Below are 22,150 nucleotides of genomic sequence, written 5' to 3' on the forward strand. Positions count from 1 at the left end.
TATCCTGACCAACATGTGGTATTTTAAATGTTTTGAATTTTAGCCACTCTCATGGATACATAATGGTATCTCATCCTTCTACTGATTGATCTTTCTGGTGACTAAAGAGTTGAGCATCTTTTCATGTGCTAATCAACGCTTCATGTATCTTCTTTTCTGAAGTGTTTATTCACGTCTTTGGAGAAACTGTTTTATAGTGCTGTTTATCTTATCAAACTCCATTATATATATATACTCCAAAAATCCTTTGTTGGAGATAAATATGATATTTCCTATATTGGCTTCTTTTTATGTTCTATTAATGCTCCCTATTTTGGACATAAAGATAAATAATCTTCAAAAAGGTGATTTTACATGTACATATATAAATTCATGCCTAAGAATCATTTATCAGGCATATACGTAAGGATCTATTTCTGGATTCTCTCTTCTCTTCCATTGATGTATGTTCTATTTTTTTCAACAATACACATGATATTGATTTCCATAGCTGTATAGTAATTCTAGAAATATGTAGTGAATTCATTCACCATTGTGTTTTTATAATATTACTCTTTTATTATTCTTGATCATTGACATTTCCATATAAATGGTAAAGTCAACTTGTAAATTTCTACCAAAATGCCTGTTGGAATTTTTACTAGAATTACATTGGATCTAGAGATCAGTTTGGGAAAAACTGACCTTTAAACTATAACAAGTCTTTTGATTCTTGACAAGGTTTATCTCCCCACTAATTTAGTTCTTTTATAATTTCTCAAAGCAGTGGTTGGTAGTTTTTAGAGTACCAGCCTCATATAAATTTTGTTGAATTTATTTCTAAGCACATCATGTATTTAGAAGTTACTTTAAATGAAATTGTATTTTTATTTCATTTTCCAAATGCTCATTGCTAATATACAGAAACACAACATACTATATTTATATTGAACTTATATTCAGCAATACATTGCCAAAATAACAGTTTTTGTAGATTTTTGTAGATTTCTAGGATTGTTTACGTACACAATCATTATCTGTGAATAAAGACAGCTTCAATTCTTTCATTTCAGTCTTTTCAATGCTTTTATTTATTTAATTTTATTTTTTTTAACTTCATTGCATTGGTTAAGATGTCTAGTATAATGCTGGATTAAAAGAGTAATGGAAGATATTCTACCTTTTTTTCTCTGATTTTATACAAAAGCATTTGACCATATGCCATTCAATATAATGTCACCTGTAGGTTTTTCAAATTTGCCCTTAGTGGGGTTGGAAGTGTTGCCTTCTGTTCTTATTATGCTGAGAGTTTTGAGGGGTTTGTATTTTTTCATCTTGAAAAAAGTTTCCAATTTTACCAAATACTTTTTCTGTGTATGTCAAGGCAATCATATGATTTTTCTCTTTTGTCCTGATAATATAGAGTATTATATTGGTTTTTTTAAAAAGCATAAAAAGATTTATTGAATCAAGCTATGACAGTTTTTAAAAAATATTTTAAACTGTTTTAACAACTATATTGAGATATAACTTACATGCAAGAAACTACACATAATTAAAGTGTTTCATTTTAAACGTTTGAACATAATATACATCTGCAATCACGATAGTGGATATAGGTCGGGCACAGTGGCTTACACCTGTAATCCTGGCACTTTGGGAGGCCAAGGTAGGCAGATTGCTTGAGCTCTGGATTTTGAGATCAGCCTGGGAAACATGGTGAAACCCCATCTCGAAAAAAAAAAAAAAATACAAAAACTAGTCAGCCATGGTAGCATGTGCTTGTAGTCTCAGCTACTTGGGAGGCTGAGTTGGGAGGATGGCTTGAGCCCAGGAGACAGAAGTTGCAGTGAGCCAAGATTGTGCCACTGCCCTCCAGTTTGGGTGACAGAACCAGACACTGTCTCAAAACAAACAAACAAACAAAACAAAACAAAAAACCTATAGAGGATAGATCTACCACTTCCAAAGTTTCCTTGTGTCCCTAGTAATTCCTTCTTCACTTTTCTCCCCCCACCGCAGGCAACCACTGGTTGTCTTTCTGTCATAATAGATTAATTTAAATGTTCTAAAGTTTTCTATAAATAGAATCATATAGTATATACATTATTTTGGCTTGATTTTTTCATTCAGAATAATTATTTTGAGATGTAGACACGTTGTCAGGTGTATCAATAGATCACTCTGCTATACTGCTGAGTAATATCCCATGTGATGGATGCATCACAATTTATTTTATTCATTCACCTGTTCATGGATTTGGATGGCTTCTAGTGTTAAGACTAAAGTTTCTATCAACAAATTTGCATGGACATATCCTTTCTTTTCATTTAGATGTAATAGCAGTATCATATGGTAGGTACAGGTTTACTATTTTAAGAAGCTGCCAAATTGTTTTATAACGTGCTTGTAAAATTTCACATTCTCATCAGCAGTGTATGAAGTTTTAATTCCCGTACATCTTTGCCAGTATATGGAATGGTGGATTTTTTAACTTTAGTCATTTTACTTGGTATGCAGTGGTTTAAATTTGCATTTACCTAATGACTAACGATGTTGAATACCTTGTCATATTGTTATGTGCCTTCCATATTTTTTTTTTTTTTGCCCAAGTATCTTTACACATCTTTTACTCATTTGAAAATTTGATTTTTTGTCTCCTTATTAATAACCTTTGGGAGTTCCCTTAGTGTTGTAGACAGGAGCTTTTTATGAGATATGTAATTTCCAAATATCTTTTCCTAAGTGTGGCTTGCTTTTTCATTCTCTTACAAATGTCTTTTTTTTTTTTTTTTTTTAATTGAGACAGAGTCTCACTCTGTTGCTCAGGCTGGAGTGCACGGGCATGATCTTGGCTCACTGCAACCTCTGCCTCCCGGGTTCAAGTGATTCTCCTGTCCTAGCCTCCCGAGTAGCTGGGATTACAGGCACCTGCCACCACGCCTGGCTAATCATTTTTGTATTTTTAGTAGAGACAGTTGTTTCACCATGTTTGACAGGCTGAGCTCAAACACCTGACCTCATGTGATCCACCTGCCTCGGCCTCCCAAAGTGCTGGGATTACAGGTGTGGGCCACCGTGTCCAGTCACAAATGTCTTTTGAAGAGCATTTTTCTAAAAGTGTTCTTTTACCAGTTCTTAGGGGGAATTCGTTCAGCTTTTGCCCATTCAGTATGATGTTGGCTGTGGGTTTGTCATAGATGGCTCTTACTATGTTGAGGTATGTTTCTTTGGTGTTCAGTTTGTCGAGAGTTTTCACATGAAGGAATGTTGAATTTTATCAAAAGCCTTTTCTTTATCTATTGAGATAATCATGTTGTTTTTGATTTCAGTTCCATTTATGTGATGAATCAAATAACATATGTTGAACCAACCTTGCATCCCAGGAATGAAGGATACATGATCATGGTGGATTTGCTTTTGGATATGCTGCTGGATTGGATTTGCTAGTATTTTGTTGAGGATTTTTGTGTTCATGTTCATCAGGCGTATTGGCCGGAAATTTGTGTGTGTATGTTGTGTGTCTTGGCCAGTTTGGTATCAGAATGATGCTGGCCTCATAAAATGAGTTAGGGTGGGTCCTTCCTCCTTGATTTTTAAAATAATTTCAGTAGGATTGTTATCAGCTCTTCTCTATATGTCTGGTAGAATTCAGCTATGAATCTGTCTGGTCCAGGCCTTTTTCTGGTTGGTAGGTTTTTTATTACTAATTCAATTTCAGAACTCCTTATGGTCTATTCCTGGGTTTTATTTTACTTTTTTCTGATTTAATCTTGGGGTTGTGTGTTTCCATGAATATACTCAATTATTGTAGGTTTTCTTACTGCTTTCATTGAGTTTTGTATGTAGTTTCACATCTCAGTTTTATTCAGTTCAGCTCTGATTTTGGTTTTCTTTTCTTCTGCTAACTTTGGGGCTGGTTTGCTTTTTTTTTTTTTTCCCCTAATTCCCCTTGGTGTAATGTTACGTTGTTAATGTTCTTTTTTTTTTTTATCTATTCTTTTCAGCACAGAGTTGTTGATCCATAGATTGTTAATTTGAGATCCTTCTAACTTCTCCAAAAATGCCCACTCTCACCACTGCTATTCAACATGGTACTGAAGTCCCAGCCAGAGCAATCAGGCAAAAGAAAAAGAAAAGGCATTGAAATACAAACGGAGGAAGCCAAACTATCTCTCTTTTCTGATGATATAATTCTACATCTAGAAAATCCCATAGTCTGTCCAAAGGCTCCTGGAACTGACAACTTCAGTAAAGTTTCAGGATATAAAATCAATGTACAAAATTCAGTAGTATTTCTATACACCAATAACATCCAAGCTGAGGGCCAAAACAAGAATGCAGTCCCATTCACAATAGCCATGAAAAGAATAATATTTCTAAGAATACAGCTAACCAGGGAGGTGAAAGATCTCTACAACAAGAATTACAAAACATTGCTGAAAGAAATCAGAGACAAGACAAATAGAAAAACATTGCATGCTCCTAAGCAAATTAATGCAGGAACAGAAAACCAAATACCACATATTCTCACTTATAAGTGGACATGGCAGTGCAGATATCTCCACTAGGTGTTGATCTCATTTCCTTGAGATATATAACCAGAAGAGGGATTGCTGGGTTATATTTTTAACTTCTTGGGAAACCTCCATACTGTTTTCCATAAGGACTGCACCAGTTTACATTTCCACCACCAGTATGCAAGTGTTTCCTTTTCTACCCACCCTTGCCAACACTTCTCCCTTGTCTTTCATGCAATCACCAACTTAACAAGTGTGAGGTAAAATATCATCATGGATTTTACCTGCATTTCCCTAATGATTAGTGATATTGAGCAATTTTCATTTACATGTTGGCCATTTGTACACCCTCTTCGGAGAAATATCTATTCAGTTCCTTTGTACAATTTTTAGTCAAGTTATTTGTGATTGAATTCTATATGTTCTTTATATTTTGGATATAAACCCTTTAACAGATATATGGTCTGCAAATATTTTCTCCAAATGAGTAGGCTGCCTTTTCATGTTGTTGATTTTTTATTTTTATTTTTTTGCTGTGCAGAAGCTATTTGGTTTGATGTAGTCCCATTTGTTTATTTGTTTATTTTTGCTTTTGATGTCCTATCAAAAAAATTATTGCCAAGATCAATGTCAAGGAGCTTTCCCCTATGTTTTCTTCTAGAAATTTTATGATTTCACATTTTACACACAAGTCTTTAATCTATTTTGAGTTGATTTTTGTGTATTTTGTTTATGTGTCCAATTTCCTTCTTTTGCATGTGGATATCCAGTTTTCCAAACACCATTTGTTTAAGACTATCTTTTCCCCATTTTGTGTTCTTGGGGGCATGGTCGAAAAGTAGTAGACTGTATGTACCTGGATTTATTTCTGGGCTATCTATTCTGTTTCTGGTCTATGTGTCTGTTTTAATGCCAGTCCCATACAGTTTTTATTACTAAAGCTTTGTAATATAATTTGAAACTAGGTAGTATGAAAGCTTCAGCTCTGCTGTTCTTTCTTAGGACTGCTGCGTCTGTTTTGGGCTTTTGATGATTACATACAAATTTAGAAGTTTTTCTATTTCTGTGAAAAATGCTATTGGAATTTTGATAGGGATTGCTTTGAGTTTGTAGACCACATTAGGTCAGTACAGGCTTTTTAACAATATTTATTCTTCCATACTGTATCTTTCCATTTATTCATATCTTCAATTTCTTTCAACAATGTTTTATAGTTTTCAGAAGTCTTTTGCCTCCTTGGTTAAACTTATTGCTGATTTTATTCTTTTTGATATTATCATAATTGTATTTTTAGATGTTTTATTGAATAGATCATTATCGATGTATGGAAATCCAACTGCTTTTTATTAGTTAATTTTATATCCTACGACTTTACTGAATTCATTTATTAGTTCTAACAGGGTTTTTTGTGGAGTCTTTAGAAGTAGCTACATGTAGGATCATATTATCTGCAAATAGGAATAATTTCATTTCTTTTTTTCTGGTGTGAATGCCTTTTAATTTCTTTTTCTTTCCTGGTTGCTCTTGTTAGTACTTCCAGTACCATGTTGAATAGAAATGGTGAGAGTGGGCATCCTTGACTTGGACTGGATCTTAGAGGAAAAGCTTTCAGTTTATCTTGATTGATTATCATGTTAGCTGTGGGCTTCTCATAAGTGGCCTTTATAATGTTGAAGAAATTTTTATCTATGCCTTATTTGTTGAGAGTTTTTATCATTAAAGGATGCTGAGCTTTGTCAACTGCTTTCTCTGTATCTACTGAGGTGATCACGTGGTTTTCATCTTTCATTCTGTATCACATTGATTTGCATATATTAAACCAAACTTCAACCACAGGGATAAATCCCACTTGGTTAAGACATATATTCTTTTTGATGTGTGGTTGAATTTGGGTTGCTAGTATTTTATTGAGGATTTTTAAATCTGTGTTCATCAGTGATATTGGCCTGTAGTTTTCTTTTCCTTTGGTGTCTTTGGCTTTGGTATCAGGATGATACTGGCCTCATAAAGTGATTTTGGAAGTATCCTCTCTATTTCTATCTTTGAGAAGAGTTTAAGAAGAACAGGCAATAATTATTTTTTGAATGTTCGGTAGATTTCATCTGTGAAGCCCTTATGTCCTGAGTCCTGGTCCTGGCTTTTCTTTTTTGGCAGGTTTATGGCTATTGCTTCAATCTTTTTATTTGTTATTGGTCTGTTCAGGCTTTCTACTATTTCTTGATGGAATATGGGTAGGTTGTATGTTTCTATGAATTTATCCATTTTTTCTAGGTTATCCAATTTGTTGGTATATAGCTCTTCATAATAGTTCTTTATGATACTTTTTATTTCTGAGGCATTTGTTGAAATGCCTCCATTTTCATTTTTGATGCTATTTATTTAACTCTTCCCTCTTTTTTTAGTCTAGTTAAAAGTTTGTCAATTTTGTTTATTTTTTTGAAAAATTAACTCAGTTTTGTCGATTTTTCTATAGTTTTTCTATTCTTTAATTGATTTGCTTCTGCTTTGAATTTTATTATTTTCTTCCTTTTGCTAATTTCATTTTGATCTTTTCTTAGTTCCTTGAAGTGTAATGTTAGGTTATTTATTTGAGATCTTCTTTTTTAATGTAGGCATTTCTTTTTTATTATGATTTTATTTTATTTTATTTTTTGAGTCAGGGTGTCACTCTGTTGTGCAGGCTGGAGTGCAGTGGCATAATCTTGGCTCACTGCAACCTCCCCAACCAACTCCTATCATCTCTCCATTCTCCTTCCCAGTCTCTGGTACACACTAATTTTTATATATGGAATGACACATGGATCTGATTTTTTACTTATTTTTATGTGCAAGTGGATATGTCATATTCATTTGTTTAAAAAAATCCTTGACCATTTGTTGAAAGATTATACATTTTTTAATATATATTTTTCTTTTTCATGTTGATCAAAAATCTGTTCTCCAGATATGTACTGGTTTATTTTTGGACTGTATATTTTGTTCCTATTTTATCAATCTATTTTATTGATCATATCCCAATGCCATTCTGTTTTGATTACTGTAATAGTTTTTCAAATTAGGTAGAGCTAGTCCTCCAAGTTTGTTCACTGTACAGGCATTTTGGTTAGGCTAGTTCATATCAATTTTAGAATCAGCTGATCGATTTCTACCAGAGATGCTTGCTGAGATTTCAAGTGGAATTGCATTGAATTTATAGTTCAAATTGGGGAAAATTAACATCTTAATAATATTTAGTCTCCTGACCCATGAACAAATAATGTCTCTCTAGTTTTTAGGTATTCATTGTGCTCTCTGTGCAACATTTTGTAATTTTCAATCAGATTTATCCCTATGTATTTTATACGTTTGATACTATTGTAAGTGGTATTGCTTTCTACATTTCAATTGTGCATTGGAATTACACAAAATAGAATTGATTTTTGTATATTGATCTTGTATACTGCTAGAAACAAATGTTTTTCAGATTCAAGTTACATTTGGCAGTGACAATATTTTTGGGGTCTTGTGTATTTACCAGGTGAAAAGAATCTTTTTTATTTCACTTGGAGCTTTATCATCAGCCCAAGGAAGAGGAATGTCCCAACCCATATGAAGTTCTGAGACTGGGCAGAGTTTGTACCTTGTGGACCAATGCATGTGAAATGTTCTGCATGTTTACCAATAAGTTTTCCTTAAAAGTACTTATGCAGTTGATGGGGCTTCTCATGTGCATGTCTGTCTGCAGTGTTACATTTGTAAAATTTAGAAGCCAATGTTATCCCTTATTTTCAAATTTCGTATTCAATAATCTATCCCAGCATTACGTAGTGTCAGAGACTTTGGGATGGTCTTCAGTGATATATCCATCAAGTTATCATGAGTAGGTACCTGATCCTGACTAGTTTTATTTCTGATGTGATCTATTATAAAATGAGACCAGGTCTTTAAAATAACGAATAATAATGGACTTGAGAGGGTTTCTTTGTGGAGTACTCAGCCTTAGGAGCCAGTAGATCCTACTCCACATGTGAAGTAGGATCTACTCCCTTCAGTATGTGAGCATCAAGACCCTGATTCTGCAGTGGAATCTGCAGCAGTCCTCTGCTGTATCAGCCTCATTCCCTCAAGGGAGGGTGAATGGCCTTCAGTTTGTTATGTCACAATTGACAAGTGTAGCGTATTTGAGTACCTCTTCAGTTATTGACCTAGATTTATGTCCAATCATGTCAAGCTTGCTCACCTGGGTGAATCACAAGGTCCCATTCCCAGTCGGTCTTTTGACTGTGTCACAAAAAAACAAAAGTATTCATTTGTCATTATGTCTCTCTCCTGAAGGTCAACTTTGATAGGCTAAAACACGGCCCACCAACAGCTTTAAAGGTGGTTTTTTAAATGTTTGTCTATGGTTTACTAAAGTCCTATCACTCAAATGAATTTATCTTTTACTCCAGTTTTTCATTTCTCCATGTTCTGTCTCTATGACAGAACCCAAAAGTCAGTATAAACATAAATTTATTCCCACTGATTTATAACCAATCAACAGAATGTATATTACATAGGATTCTGTACATTGGGTTGCCAGCCTTCTTCCTTCTTTTACCTGTTTCCTATTGGATGGTAAGAGAATATGGACGAGGTTTGATGGCTCAAGTTTGTAATTCCAGCACTTTGGGAGGCTGAGGTGGGAGGGTCACTGGAGACCAGGAGTTCAAGATCAGCCTGGGCAATATAGTAAGACCTCATCTTCTTTTTAAAAAAATAAATGTTGTAATGTTATTTGTCACTTTTATTAACATCCCTGCACTACAGTTCTACCATTTATTTTTTTTAAAGCATACCTTATTAATATAAGATGTGCTTAAATCTGTATATTTGTGAGCATCATTAATATTATTAATAGTTAAAATCTATAGTAGTGAATTATTTGGTTGGGTCAGAGACTAAAGTCTGAAAATTAGAAATTCACTATTTCTTTCAGGTGCGTGTGTGTGCTGTTTTGCTAATCCCTCACCTCTCTCAGAAAAGCCACTGTGGGCCCAAGCCAATAAGTAGACAGTCTGAAAGAATGCATGAAATCGGCCAGGTGTGGTGGCTCACTCCTGTAATGCCAGCACTTCGGGAGGCCGAGGTGGGTGGATCACCTGAGGTCAGGAGTTCGAGACCAGCCTGGCCAACGTGGCGAAACCCCATCTCTACTAAAAATACAAAAAATGAGCTGGGCATGGTGTTGCACGACTGTAATCCCAGCTACTCGGGAGGCTGAGGCAGGAGAATCCCTTGAATCTGGGAGGTGGAGGTTGCAGTGAGCCGAGATCACGCCACTGCACTCCAGCCTAGGCAACAGAGCGAGACTCCATCTCAAAAAAAAAAAAAAAAAAAAAAAAAAAAAAAGAATGAAGATCCTAAAATAAATATGTAGTGTCCATTGAGTGGAAAATTTTGCAAAAGTTGTTTTTCTACAATTGTGCAATGTTTCTCTGAGCCAGCTCATCTGTTGCTTCAAAGGCCCCCCATTTTTTTTTTTCATCATCTTATGGCCATTGTCATTAACTCCATTTTGCTCCTGCCTATGTCATCTACATGCAATCTGTTTCACTGCATGGCCCTAGAGGCAGAGCCATTTTTCCAACTTTAAGTGCATTAAAAGACTCGTGTCTCTGAAAGAAAATGGAAGTCAGTGGTTCTCTTTGTTTTTTGGTATTTAAAGTCATCATTAGGGTCAAGTGGGAAATATGTTTTCTCCAGAAGTTATTAGGGGCTGTTCAGTGAAATAACTTTTCACTTCCTACACTACAACTGATCCCATCGGTGATGGTTAATACTGAGTGTCAACCTGATTGGACTGAAGGAATAGAAGTATTGATCCTGGGTGTGTCTGTGTGGGTGTTGCCAAAAGAGATTAACATTTGAGTCAGTGGGCTGGGAAAGGCAGGCCCACCCTTAATCTGGTGGGCACAATCTAATCAGCTTTCAGTGAACATAAAGCAGGCAGAAAAACATGAAAAGGAGAGAGATGGGCCTAGCCTCCATCTTTCTCCCATGCTGGATGCTTCCTGCCCTTGAACATTGAACTCCAAGTTCTTCAGTTTTGGGACTCGGACTGGCTCTCCTTGCTCCTCAGCTTGCAGACAGCCTATTGTGGGACCTTGTGATTGTGTAAGTTAATACTTAATAAACTCCTTTATATATATAATAAACTCCTGTACACACACACACACACACATATATATATATAAATATACATATATCCTATTAGTTCTGTCCCTCTAAGAGAACCCTGACTAATACAGATTTTGCGACCAGGGTGGTTCTAGAGGAAGAGAATATTAAGGATGGAGTTTTTCATTGGTTTTGGGGTTTCTGGAGTTGGTTGCTTAATATTATTAGACTCAAAAATGCTAAGGACTCTACTTTAATAGTATGGAAAACACTGGTAGTCCTCAGTGGAAACAGTTTAGAGAGATATGCAAAATAGATGCATTTGACACTCCTGATTCACTGCTCAGGAGAGGCAAGGAGTTTAGGAACTCTATACATAATATCTTTGACCATATGTGAAGAACTAAGGAAAATAATGAAGCTGGTTAGTTGCTCATAAGTTCAGTGGACAAAGTGATGAAAGAAAATGATGAACTCAGGGATCGTGTCTCCCAGCCTCAGAAACAGACACTGCACCTCAAATCTGCTAACATTGCCCTGAGTGAGAGTCTTATATCCTGTAGACAAAAAGCTGAAATCGTGGAAAAACAGACACAAACTCGCATGATGCGATTGACTGACCTGCAATGAAAGATGAGTGCACAGCCCAGACACAAACTCGCATGATGCGATTGACTGACCTGCAATGAAAGATGAGTGCACAGCCTCGCCAGGTGTCTACCGTGAAAGCGAGGGCATTGATGGGAAAAGAATGGGACCCTGTAACTTGAAATAGGGACGTGTTACTGCCAGGGAGCACAATGCAAAAAGGAGAAAAATGTGGCCAGAAGCCTCTGCCCCACACCCCAGAGCTCAAGAAACAACTATTGGATTAGCAGGAATAAAAAATGCTTGAAGAAGTGTTAGAGACTTACCTTTAACAGTTCTTTTTAGGACCTGGAGAGGTTAAGGAAAAAGGACCATTTCATCTAGAGAAATAGTAATAATTATATTCTTCTGCACGTTCAGTTTACAAAGGGTTTTACATGTTATCTCATGAATATTTATTAAATTAATTTTCCAGACACCATGCTAAGCACTGGAGATACAGAGGTCAGTGAATAAGATCTCCTTTAAGACCTCAAACTTGTAGAAAATAAGCACTCAAAAATATACTTTTATCAGAATGTGGGAATTGTTCTAACCTCTGAATATTATAGTAAGGTAGGGACAGGGCACATAGGATAAGACATTTTTTCCTAATCAGAAGGTGGAACATTGAGAATTCTCAAGGGCAATCCCATTCTCATCCCATTCTCATCCACAGAAGGATGTCTCAGCGAAGAAAGGATGGCGTAAGGCAGGGTCTTCTCTAAGGAAGAGTCTTTGCCACAACCCTAGAGAGTGCAGAGAATCTCCCAGAGGATTACTGGGATAAGAATACAGGGAGCTAAATGGAATTCAAATTGGAAAGAAAGAAGTAAAATTACTTCTGTTCATAGGTGACATAATCTTAAATGTAGAAAAACACTAAAGATTTCACAGAAAAACTATTAGAACTAATAAATGACTTTAGCAAAGTAGCAGGACACAAAATAGCATACAAAAATAATTTGTGTTACTATATCCTAACAATTATCAATCAAAGGAGGAAATTAAGAAAATAGTTTTATTTACAACAGCATCAAAAAATATACATAGGAATTAGCCAAGGAAGTGAAAGACTTGTACAATGAAAACTGCAAAACATTGCAGAAAAATATTAAAGAGCTCATGAAATATGAGTTCCCATATTCATGGATTGGAAGACTTAATATTGCTAAGATGTCAATACTACCCAAAGTGATATAGAGATTCAATGCAACCTCTATCAAAATTCCACCTTTTTTTTTTTGCAAAAACAGAAAAATCCATCCTACATTCATATGGAATCTTAAGGGGCCCTGAATAGACAAAACGATATTGAAAAAGAACAAGCTGGGTGTGGTGGCTCATGTCTGTAATCCCAGCACTTTGGGAGGCTGAGGCAGGAGGATTGCTTGAGGTCAAGAGTTCAAGACCAGCCTGAGCAACATAGCAAAAATTTGTCTCGACAAAAAATTTTTAAAAAGAACAAAGTTGGAGGACTCATATTTCCTGGCTTCAAAATGTAATACAAAGCTCAAGTAATCAAAACAGTGGGGTACTAACACAAAGACATATAGACCAATGGAATAGAATAAAAAGCCCAGAAATAACTCCTGTATATGTGGTCAAATGATTTCTAACAACGGTGCCAAGACCATTCAATGGGGAAAATACAGTCTTTTCAACAAATGTTTCTGGGGAAGCTGGATATCTACATGCAAAAGAATGAAGGTGGACCCTTGTTAGGCTGCGCCTTTCCTGGTCCATATGGGCTAAAGAGAGCCGACGACTCACTGTGTCATTTTTTGGATCCTGAAGTTTCTAGTCAGTATGCCCTTTTCTCTTCATCTTTCAGAGTCTCCTTATGTTAATTGTATAGAAAATGTCCAGGGTTTTAGTTCTACTTACTGGGAGGAATAGGGAAAAGCATGCCTATTCCATCTTCCCAGAAACAAACGTCACTCTGCCAGTCTTTTTGTTTTTGTTAGAAACAAGGTCCCACTGTCACCCAGGCTGCAGTGCACTGCATCATAGCTCACTGCAACCTCCAACTCCTGAGCTTAAGCAACAGCAACCCCTTGCCCCAGCCTCCTGAGTAGCTAGAAACACAGGTGTGTACCACCACAGCTGGCTAATTTTTTTTTAGAGATGGGGTCTTGCTATATTGCCCAGACTGGTCTCAAAGTCTTGGCCTCAAGCAGTCTCCCTCCCTCAACATCCCAAAGTGCTGGGATTATAGGCATGAGCCATCATGGCTGGCCTCAGATTTTTAATGTAAGTTCTTATTTCACCTTCATTTTTTGAAACATATTTTCATTGGGTAAATAATTCTAGGTTGCAGGTTTTTTTTTTTTTTTTTTTCCTTTCAGTACTTAAAGATGTTGCTCCACTGTGTTCTAGCTTATAATTGTTTTGATGATAAATCTGCTATCACCCTTATCTTTCTTCCTTTGTACATAACTAGCTGTTTCTCCTCTGGCTGCTTTTACAATTTCCTAACAGGTTTTGAGAGGTTTTATTATGATTTGCCTTCATTTAGTTGCTTTATTTTCTTATTTCTTGTGCTTGGGGTTAATTGAGCTACTTAGATCTGTGGCTTTATAGGTTCCATCAAATTTGGGGAAATTTGGGTTGCTATTTCTACTAATATGTGTTCTATTCCTCTCCTACCTCTTTTGGGTATTCCAATTGTCTTGGTCCATTTCTGCTTCTATAACAAAATACCACAGACTATGCAATTTTGAAATAATAGAAATTTGTTTTGTGCAGTTCTGGAAGCTAGGAAACCGTAGATCAAGGCACTGGCCCTGGCGTCTGGTGAGAGTGGCTCTTCACTTTCAAGATGGTGGCTTCTTGCTGTGTTCTCACATGGTAGAAGGCAGAGGGCAAAAAGGGCCAAAACTGTGTGAAGGCTCTTTTATGAATGCTGTAATCCCATTCACATGGGAGGACCCCTCAAGACCTAATCTCTTCCCAAAAGGTCCCAATTAATACCACCACAATGGAGATTAAGTTTCACCATGAATTTTGGAGGGGACACATATAGTACCAAATATTATGCCACCTGAAGTTTTTCTGCAATTCACCGATGTGTTGTTCATTTTTAAGCCTTTTTTCAGTTTTGTGTAGTTTTCATTCTCACATCTTTCAAATATAATCTTTCTTTGCAATGTCTGATCTAATGTTCATCCTATCCAGTTTATTTTTCTTCTCATGATTTGTAGTGTTTTTTTTTTTTTTTTTGAGACGGAGTCTTGCTCTGTTGCCCAGGCTGGAGTGCAGTGGCCAGATCTCAGCTCACTGCAAGCTCCGCCTCCTGGGTTTAGCCATTCTCCTGCCTCAGCCTCCCGAGTAGCTGGGACTGCAGGCGCCCCCCACCTCGCCTGGCTAGTTTTTTGTATTTTTTAATAGAAACGGGGTTTCACCGTGTTAGCCAGGATGGTCTCGATCTCCTGACCTCGTGATCCGCCCGTCTCGGCCTCCCAAAGTGCTGGGATTACAGGTTTGAGCCACCGCGCCCAGCCATGATTTGTAGTTTTAATCTATAAAGTTCAATTTGGGTCTTTCAGACATGTGACAAAACATACATACATATTTTATATATATATAAAACATGTTTGCTTTTCTCTCCAGCTTTTGAACATATAAACTTATTATTGTTTCAACTGTCTGCTATTTCTATGTATTAGTTCTGAGTCAATTTCAATTGATAGATCTTTTTTCTCAAAACAGTTTGATATTTTCTATTTTTTTGAATGCCTCAGTTTTTTTCTGAGGTCAGATATGGTAAATTTTTTCTTTTTTGGTGCTGAACATTTTTGTTTTCCTATATATATTCTCGAGTTTTGTTCTAGGATGCAGATAAGTTACTTGGAAACAACTTGATCCTATGGCTCTTGCATTTAAGATATTAGATCAGACCATAGCCGTGTTGTATTCATTTTCTGTCACTGCTGTTGACAAATTTCGACAAACTTAGTCACTTAAAACAACACAAATTTATTATCTTGCACTTCTGTATTTCCATGTCCAAATGGGTCAAAAAGACTGCTGAACTAAAATAAAGCCATTGTGTTTCTTCCTGGAGGCTCTGAGAGAGAATACATTTCCTTGCTCCTAAGGCTACCACATTCCTGGGTTTATAGTTCTTTTTTCATCTTCAAAAGCCAGCAACAGCAAGTCAAGTTCTTTTGATGTCCTATCTGACTTCTCTCTTGCACTTATTAGATTGGGCCTAACTAAATAATCCAGGGTAATATTTCCATCTCAAGGTCAGCTGATTAGCAAACTTGATTCCATCTGCAATCTTAGTTTCCCTTCAGCATGTAACCTAACATAATTATAGATTCTGAGAATTACTATGTAGCCATCTTTGGAGGGCCATGGTTCTGCCTACCAGAAGCATTCAGTCTTGGGCTAATTGTTCTCCACTACCTATGCAAAACTCCTCTGAGTTCTGTACTTATGTTCTCAGTTCAGGCACTTCACCAGGCTAGAAACTAAGTTTTCCAGTTGTAATCCAGAAATACTCCCAGAGTAGTAAGCTGGGCAACTAAAGGGCTCACCTCATTTGTTTCCTGTATCTTATGGATCCAGTGCTTGGTAGTTAATGTCATTTGACCCCATCAAATACCCTGTGTCTGGGCAAAGGTCAGTTCTTACTCCATGTGTAGAGTCAACAAATGGGCCCAGGGGATAAAATGGCTAGTAATCTCACTTCACCTTGGATAGTTCCACTTTTTCTCCTGAACTTTAGTTCATCTAGTGCTGGTTAGTATTACAATGTTCAGCTCCATCTAAAAGTAAAATGCCATGCCTTGGCTCAAAATCCTTTCTGAGCTCAGACTGGCTCTTAATCTGGTAGATTTCTGGACTGTCATATTCCTTTATGTCATTCCTAGATATTCTAACTCTAGATTGATCACTCTACCAGATGACCAACAGAACACAGCTCTGCTAATTGGGAAACAAAAAGAATCACCATCTTCAGGTTGGCATAAATGTTTCCAAACATCTGTAATATTCTCAGTCTATCCTCTAACCCCCAGAAATACTTTCCAAGATCCTGTTGAGTCCAACACCTATTCCACAACCCAATCCCTATACCTAACTGTAATTGTGATCCACAACTATTGTAATCAATAATAGAGGTCCCCCCGCAAAAACTAAGTTAGGGTTATGGGTTATAGTCTCGAATATCAGCTGGTCTGAAGTCAGAGTCCATCCCTCAACCCCATCCAGGTATACAAGTCTGTAGTAATCTCCATGACTCTTTCAGGTGTTCAATATCCTTACCTAATGTTCTCATCATAAGTTGTCACTAGCAAGAGGACTTTGGAAGATGTAGTAAATGGAAATTAGTTCAGGAGTTGTTGAGAAGTCTGTGAAACCCTACTTTGTGTTTAAAACATCACCGGCAACTGGAAGAAAGAGTATCAATGATTGAAGATCAAATGAATGAAATGAAGCGAGAAGTGTAGAGAAAAAAGAGGAAAAAGAAATGAACAAAGTCTCCAAGAAATATGGGATTATGTAAAAAGACCAAATCTATGTCTGATTGGTGTGCCTGAAAGTCAGGGGGAAAATGGAACCAACGTGGAAAACACTCTGCAGGATATCATCCAGGAGAACTTCCCCAACCTAGTAAGGCAGGCTAACATTCAAATTCAGGAAATACAGAGAACGCCACAAAGATACCCCTTGATACTCCAAGACACATAATTGTCAGATTCACCAAAGTTGAAATGAAGGAAAAAATGTTAAGGGCAGCCAGCGAGAAAGGTCGGGTTACCCACAAAGGGAAGGCCATCAGACTAACAGCAGATCTCTCGGCAGAAACTCTACAAGCCAGAAGAGAGTGGGGGCCAATATTCAACATTCTTAAAGAAAAGAATTTTCAACCCAGAATTTCATATCCAGCCAAACTAAGTTTCATAAGTGAAGGAGAAATAAAATCCTTTACAGACAAGCAAATGCTTAGAGATTTTGTCACCACTAGGCCTGCCCTACAAGAGATCCTGAAGGAAGCACTAAACATGGAAAGTAACAACCGGTACCAGCCATTGCAAAAACATGCCAAAATGTAAAGACCATTGAGGCTAGGAAGAAACTGCATCAACTAACAAGCAAAATAACCAGTTAATATCATAATGACAGGATCAAGTTCACACATAACAATATTAACCTTAAATGTAAATGGACTAAATGGTCCAATTAAAAGACACAGACTGGCAAATTGGATAGTCAAGACCCATCAGTTTGCTGTATTCAGGAGACCTATCTCACATGCAGAGACACACATAGGCTCAAAATAAAGGGATGGAGGAAGATCTACCAAGCAAATAGAGAACAAAAAAAAGCAGGGGTTGCAATACTAGTCTCTGATAAAACAGACTTTAAACCAACAAAGACCAAAAGAGACAAAGAAGGCCATTACATAATGGTAAAGGGATAAATTCATCAGGAAGATCTAACTATCCTAAATATATATGCACCCAATACAGGAGCACCCAGATTCATAAGGCAAGTCCTTAGAGACTTACAAAGAGACTTAGACTCCCATACAATAATAACGGGAGACTTTAACAACCCACTGTCAACATTAGACAGATCAACAAGACAGAAAGTTAACAAGGATATCCAGGAATTGAACTCAACTCTGCACCAAGCGGACCTAATAGACATCTACAGAACTCTCCACTCCAAATCAACAGAATATACATTCTTCTCAGCACCACATCGCACTTAGTCCAAAACTGACCACATAGTTGGAAGTAAAGCACTCTTCAGCAAATGTAAAAGAATAGAAATTATAACAAACTGTCTCTCAGACCACAGTGCAATCAAATTAGAACTCAGGATTAAGAAACTCAATCAAAACCACTCAACTACATGGAAACTGAGCAACCTGCTCCTGAATGACCACTGGGTACATAACGAAATGAAGGCAGAAATAAAGATGTTCTTTGAAACCAATGAGAACAAAGATACAACATACCAGAATCTCTGGGACACATTTAAAGCAGTGTGTAGAGGGAAATTTATAGTACTAAATACCCACAAGAGAAAGCGGGAAAGATCTAAAATTGACACCCTAACATCACAATTAAAAGAACTAGAGAAGCAAGAGCAAACACATACAAAAGCTAGCAGAAGGCAAGAAATAACTAAGATCAGAGCAGAACTGAAGGAGATAGAGATACAAAAAACCCTCCAAAAAATCAATGAATCCAGGAGCCGGTTTTGTGAAAAGATCAACAAAATTGATAGACCACTAGCAAGACTAATAAAGAAAAGAGAGAAGAATCAAATAGATGCAATAAGAAATGATAAAGGGGATATCACCACCGACCCCACAGAAATACAAACGACCATCAGAGAATACTATAAACACCTCTACACAAATAAACTAGAAAACCTAGAAGAAATGAATAATTTCCTGGACACTTACACTCTCCCAAGACTAAACCAGGAAGAAGTTGAATCCCTTAATAGACCAATAGCAGGCTCTGAAATTGAGGCAATAATTAATAGCCTACCAACCAAAAAAAGTCCAGGACCGTTGAATTCTACCAGAGGTACAAGGAGGAGTTGGTACCATTCCTTCTGAAACTACTCCAATCAATAGAAAAAGAGGGAATCCTCCCTAACTCATTTTACGAGGCCAACATCATCCTGATACCAAAGCCTCACAGAGATACAACAAAAAAAGAGAATTTTAGACCAATATCCCTGATGAATATCGATGCAAAAATTCTCAATAAAATACTGGCAAACTGAATCCAGCAGCACATCAAAAAGCTTATCCACCATGATCAAGTGGGCTTCATCCCTGGGATGCAAGGTTGGTTCAACATATGCAAATCAATAAACATAATTCAGCATATAAACAGAACCAAAGACAAAAACCACATGATTACCTCAATAGATGCAGAAAAGGCCTTTGACAAAATTCAACAGCCCTTCATGCTAAAAACTCTCAATAAATTCGGTATTGATGGAACGTATCTCAAAATAATAAGAGCTATTTATGACAAACCCACAGCCAATATCATACTGAATGGGCAAAAACTGGAAGCATTCCCTTTGAAAACTGGCACAAGACAGGGATGCCCTCTCTCACCACTCCTATTCAACATAGTGTTGGAAGTTCTGGCTAGGGCAATCAGGCAAGAGAAAGAAATCAAGGGTATTCAGTTAGGAAAAGAAGAAGTCAAATTGTCCCTGTTTGCAGATGACATGATTGTATATTTAGAAAACTCCATTGTTTCAGCCCAAAATCTCCTTAAGCTGATAAGCAACTTCAGCAAAGTCTCAGGATACAAAATCAATGTGCAAAAATCACAAGCATTCTTATACACCAGTAACAGACAAACAGAGAGCCAAATCATGAATGAACTCCCATTCATAATAGCTTCAAAGAGAATAAAATACCTAGGAATCCAACTTACAAGGGATGTAAAGGACCTCTTCAAGGAGAACTACAAACCACTGCTCAGTGAAATAAAAGAGGACACAAACAAAAGGAATATACCATGCTCATGGATAGGAAGAATCAATATTGTGAAAATGGCCATACTGCCCAAAGTAATTTATAGATTCAATGCCATCCCCATCAAGCTACCAATGACTTTCTTCACAGAATTGGAAAAAAGTGCTTTAAAGTTCATATGGAACCAAAAAAGAGCCTGCATTGCCAAGATAATCCTAAGTCAAAAGAACAAAGCTGGAGGCATCACGCTACCTGACTTCAAACTATACTACAAGGCTACAGTAACCAAAACAGCATGGTACTGGTACCAAAACAGAGATATAGACCAATGGAACAGAATAGAGCCCTCAGAAATAACACCACACATCTACAGCCATCTGATCTTTGACAAACCTGAGAGAAACAAGAAATGGGGAAAGGATTCCCTATTTAATAAATGGTGCTGGGAAAATTGGCTAGCCATAGTAGAAAGCTGAAACTGGATCCTTTCCTTACTCCTTATACGGAAATTAATTCCAGATGGATTAGAGACTTAAATGTTAGACCTAATACCATAAAAACTCTTGAAGAAAACCTAGGTAATACCATTCAGGACATAGGCATGGGCAAGGACTTCATGTCTAAAACACCAAAAGCAACAGCAACAAAAGCCAAAATAGACAAATGGGATCTAATTAAACTCGAGAGCTTCTGCACAGCAAAAGAGACTACCATCAGAGTGAACAGGCAACCTACAGAATGGGAGAACATTTTTGCAATCTACTCATCTGACAAACGGCTAATATCCAGAACCTACAAAGAACTCAAACAAATTTACAAGAAAAAAACAACCCCATCAAAAACAAACAACCCCATCAAAAAGTGGGCAAAGGATATGAACAGATATTTCTCAAAAGAAGACATTCATACAGTCAACAGACACATGAAAAAATGCTCATCATCACTGGCCATCAGAGAAATGCAAATCAAAACCACAATGAGATACCATCTCACACCAGTTAGAATGGCAATCATTAAAAAGTCAGGAAACAACAGATGCTGGAGAGGATGTGGAGAAATAGGAACACTTTTACACTGTTGGTGGGATTGTAAACTAGTTCAACCATTATGGAAAACAGTATGGCGATTCCTCAAGGATCTAGAACTAGAAATACCATATGACCCAGTCATCCCATTACTGGGTATATACCCAAAGGGTTATAAATCATGCTGCTATAAAGACACATGCACACATATGTTTATTGCAGCACTATTCACAATAGCAAAGACTTGGAATCAACCCAAGTGTCTATCAGTGACAGACTGGATTAAGAAAATGTTGCACATATACACCATGGAATACTATGCAGCCATAAAAAAAGATGAGTTCGTGTCCTTTGTAGGGACATGAATGCAGCTGGAAACCATCATTCTCAGCAAACTATCGCAGGAAAAGAAAACCAAGCACCGCATGTTCTCACTCATAGGTGGGAATTGAACAATGAGATCACTTGGACACGGGAAGGGGAACATCACACACCGGGGCCTATTGTGGGGAGGGGGGAGGGAGGAGGGATGGCATTGGGAGTTATACCTGATGTAAATGACGAGTTGATGGGTGCTGATGAGTTGATTGGTGCAGCACATCAACATGCCACATGTATACATATGTAACAAACCTGCACGTTGTGCACATATACCCTAGAACTTAAAGTATAATAAAAAAAAAAAAAAGGAAAAGAAAAAAAATTAAGCTCTCTACCCCTTCAACATTCTGGTATATTACAAATACATTTGAAAATAAAATAAAATAAAATAAAATATCACCCGGCATACAGACCTTAAACCTTCTTAACTTCTGACAAAGAACTTTGCCTTTCTACTTAGGAATTCAATAAAAAGGGAGAACTCTCAAGCCTCCTCCGGAACACAGCTAAGTGCTGAGGAATGCTAACTTCCAGGAGAGCATAGAGCGGTTCATCTTCAGTCAATGTACATGCCCTGGAGCCAAGAAATGGGTTAGAGAAAGGGGCATGGTACTCCAGACCTGCATATGTGATTCTGGATGAACAGTGACCACAGAGGACAAAGGAGTAGGGAGAGGAAGAGACTCATGATGTACCCAAATCACCTGTGTCACGGTTAATTGTCAACACAGTTCCCGAAGGAGGTCTTTGGAAGGGATACTACAAGACTCCAAGCCAAGTGAGCCAGAAATAAATGCTTTAGAAAGCACGTCAGTGCAGTTTGGACCTGGTGAAATTCTGGTGCCGTTTTGTTTTCAGTGACTGGGGTACGTTTCGGCGACCATTCTTCCTGAGGCTGAGTTCATACCATATCCCACGTTTTACCGCTAGCCTGGAGGCAATCTCTGGACCTGCTCTTGAGGTTTGAGGGGAACTGTTCTAGTTGATTTCTACTGTCACAGGTCTTCCTT

Source organism: Macaca thibetana, chromosome 1, assembly GCF_024542745.1.
Source record: "Macaca thibetana thibetana isolate TM-01 chromosome 1, ASM2454274v1, whole genome shotgun sequence".
Classification (NCBI taxonomy): Eukaryota; Metazoa; Chordata; class Mammalia; order Primates; family Cercopithecidae; genus Macaca; species Macaca thibetana.